Consider the following 4,241-nt stretch of genomic DNA (forward strand, 5'->3'; position numbering starts at 1 on the left):
GTAAATCAGACATACGGTCTCTACAGAAGCTAATATTGTTTCAGAAGATGAGCAAGTCAGGAAAATGACAATATGGCGGTGACTGAGCTGCACGCACCAGCATAAGCAGAAGCAGCAGAGGCTTTGATCTCTGTCACCATCTCCGGGTTATCTACGTCTTCTGATATGTGATATCTTTCCATCGCGTCCGAAACCATGGACGCCTGAGTAGATCCATTTGCCTGTTTTGTGCAGTCAGCATATCTCCTCGCAGACTTTTGAAAGTTCAACTTGCCATGTTGTAGCTGACATGGTGATATGGCATGTCAAGCACATCCTTAACATACTGCTTCGATAGCATTGCGTCTTTCAGACCTAGGCCAGGGACCCACGAAGGCAACTTCTTCGCTACCACGAATAAACCGCGCATAGATGCTACTATATTGTTTGGCTCGATTGCAATAGGCTGTAAGGCACTTGCAGAACGGAAATGCACATAATAAAGCTGCCTTTTCTGGGGTTGCAACCTTTAGTACGAATAAATCCATTGCACGCTTCAGGACGATATCATCGCGCGATGTAATGTTGTGGTCGTATACAACTGACATTATGACTGATGCCGCAAACCTGTCAAGTAGTCTGATTTCACAGTTCGGATAAAACATAATTAACTACCGACACTTCAAAGTGGCCAGCATAGTTTGCAGGATTATGAAGAATGTGCGTGAGCATTTTATATGCTTTCCGCAATTGCCTCGGGCGGTATTTTAAAGCTGTTTCAGATCGAAGGACTTGATGGTAAAGGCGCCTATGGATTCTGAACCTTTCATCGTATCTTGCCAGCGGTGTGGACCACTCCCAGCCGAATCTGTAGAAACAATAGTTTGCGAGTGATATATCATACTGATTGGATTCAAATAGTACGCACAAGTCGCTCGTAGCCATGTATGGTCGGTCAGAGTAGACCCGAGATCGTTTTTCAAGTAATTCATCTGCAACTTCCTCGGAATTTAAAACAATGATCTCCATGTTCAGGACACGGGTATATATGATATCACCTGCGGTCTATTTCAGAGGATTGATAAAAAGAAACAAATTAGAACAGGTACCATAAATCTCACGCATCTGGGTGTATCAAATCCAAGGCGCATCGACTTTGATATCAAATACATTTCTAAGAAAAGGGATCGGAGTAGGACCGGGAGGCAGGTTCTTCCTGTGGGTTGACGCCGTTCTTCGCGTGATTGCAAGCAAAGCCAGGAGGCCGATTGCCAGTGCGACACCGTCCTCTACCGTGACGGAGGGTAATACCATGGCGAACTTGAACACAAGAAGACAGTGAAGCGCTGAGTACTTACATATCATGATTCTTTTTTCAAAATGGTCTGATTCGTTCATTAGCAATGCGCAAAAGGTGAGGTCTGTGCAGACTCCGCGACAAAGTCTGGGGATAACTTGAAGTACTAAGTCCGGGGACAGGGCTTTGTCGGAAAGTTTCGGGCTGTCAATCTGCTGTCTTACATCATCACGAACAGCGACCGCCAGGATTCCCGCCGTCCACGTCAGTCGTGACAGAAGGGTGGTGGGCAATGTGAAAGGTGGGAACCAATAAGTATATTATGGAGAGACTCGCAGGGATCGAGACAGTCATCGTGATGGAGGAAAAAACCGTCAGCGGCCAGCCGCATTGTCGCTGTGGTTGCAGGAGGGTGAGCTGAGGCTGACAGTAGGATGGCATGCCAGTGATTATGATAGTTAAGATTCAATAACTTGAAGACACACTGGTCATCCGGCGTCACTTCCCGATATTTTCCGAATAACCTTTGGGCACTGAGTCCCCCATCGTTTCTATCAAAGCTACTTATTTCTCTCCATATTCCAGTCCTTGCCTATTGCTGACGCCGACAAAACTTGAAGTAAGCACTGTCGTTGGAGTCCCAAACCGTTCAAAGTTCACAGATCGATAATTCGCTTCGCTTTCAACTTGCTAAGCAGCTCGGATCAACCTCGGAGTCTACTATCGATATCGATTCTATCATGAACTCGGAGCTTACTCTTATGTAATGCTTATCACCTCAAGAACATACAGCCACTATCAAGCCACTATCAACACAATATTCCTGCCTTGGAGTCATGCGTAGTCGACCTGACGTAAATATGTGCAACTCACTCTTTCTCAAGGCTCTACCCGAGCACTAGGCGGCCCCCAACTAAGATCTGTGGTTTAGTTGGGTCGTAGTATGAGCCTTCTCGCAAGCCTCAAGTCCACCTTCTTCTTAGCTGCAATAGCTTGCATTGTTTCTACATCTGCTCATCCCGATGATATTAGTGGCCTCTATGCATTGGTGAACAGGCGCATGCCTGGTCACTCCAATGCATTCACATTTAATCTGTCGACAACTGCCAGCTTAGACCTGGACACTTTCACAATTCGTGATGCTTCGGACGGTGAAGGAGATACACAGATTTACATCGAGTGCACAACGATAAGTGCTTGTGCGAGGGGACTATATACGTACGTCAATTTTCAGCTATTGAAGTGATGTGGCTTGTCTCAATTTACCATATTGACGAACCAGATATGTCACAGAATTTGGTGGTGTGGATATCTGGTGGACAGGGTCGCGACTTCACCAGCTCCCTCACAAGCTTCCCACCATCAAGGACCCTGTAACCAGAAGCGCTATCGTGCCTTACCGTTACTTCTTCAACACGGTCACGTTTGATTACACGGCTGCATTCTACACATTCGACGATTGGTCTTTGCTTCTTGACTGGCTCGCGTTGCGCGGTGTCAACCTCCCTCTAGCTTGGGTCGGTTACGAGTATATCCTCGTAGAAGTCTTCCGAGAGGCTGGGCTCACTGATGCAGAAATCGCAGACTTTCTGTCTGGTCCTGCCTTCCAGGCGTGGAACAGGTTTGGGAATATACAAGGCAGCTGGGGCGGCGATCTTCCGACCCAATGGATCAATGACCAATTCGCACTGCAAAAGCAAATCATTTCCCGCATGGTCGAGCTGGGTATGACCCCTGTCCTCCCATCATTCACCGGATTCGTTCCCCGTGCTTTGCATAGTTTGTATCCAAATGCATCTATCGTCAATGGCAGTCAATGGATCGGCTTCCCCTCTACATACACCAATGATTCGTTCCTCGAACCTTTCGATCCCCTTTTTGCGATTTTGCAAAAGTCCTTGATTGACAAACAGATCATTGCATATGGGAGCGTCTCTCATATCTACACGCTGGACCAATACAACGAGAATGATCCTTATAGTGGTGATCCCGCATATCTTCAGAACGTCTCCTCAGCCACGTTTGCAAGTCTGCGAGCAGCAGACCCAGAGGCTATCTGGCTCATGCAAGGCTGGTTGTTCTTCAGCGACGAAACGTTCTGGACCACCGAGCGCGTGCAAGCGTATCTCGGTGGTATTCCGGGGAACGATAGTATGATCATCCTCGATTTATATAGCGAGGCGCAACCTCAGTGGGAGCGACTGAGCTCGTACTATGGAAAGCAATGGGTATGGTGCGAACTACACGACTTTGGCGGCAACATGGGCTTTGAAGGGAATTTTGTCAATGTTACCGCGGAGCCACTGCGTGCTCTGACATCACCTGGTTCCTCGATTGTTGGCATGGGCTTGACGCCTGAGGGCATGGAAGGGAACGAGATCATTTATGATGTCCTGCTTGATCAGGCTTGGTCTCCTACCGCCATTAACAGGACATCGTATGTGTCGTCTTGGGTATCAAGGCGATACCACGTCTCTGGCCTCCCTTCGTCTGCTGTAAATGCATGGGAGATCCTGGGGGCCACAGTTTACAGCAACCAAGATCCATCTTCGCAAGCCACTGTGAAGAGTATCCTAGAGCTAGCACCTGCACTCAGCGGGCTTGTTAATCAGACGGGGTTCCCGACTGTAGTGTTCTATGACACAAACACGACCGTTGTTCCTGCCTTGCAGATGCTGATACAAGCAGGCTATGAGTCCAATTCGTTGTTGAACATTCCCGAGTTCAAATACGATCTTGTGGATGTCACACGCCAGCTTCTCGCGAACCGCTTTATCACCTTCTACGAAACACTTGTCGCCACGTACACATCGAATGCATCCAGCAGTGCAACTGTCGCTGCAGCCGGTAAACCTCTCTTGCAGCTACTGCACGACCTGGACGAGCTTCTACTCACGGACGACTACTTTCTTCTCGCGAACTGGATTAGTGCAGCCAGGAGCTTGGCATATGGAAACGCATCGTA

Source organism: Suillus paluster (assembly GCF_016628075.1).
Source record: "Suillus paluster strain FC165 chromosome Unknown EDB91scaffold_223, whole genome shotgun sequence".
NCBI classification, from domain to species: domain Eukaryota; kingdom Fungi; phylum Basidiomycota; class Agaricomycetes; order Boletales; family Suillaceae; genus Suillus; species Suillus paluster.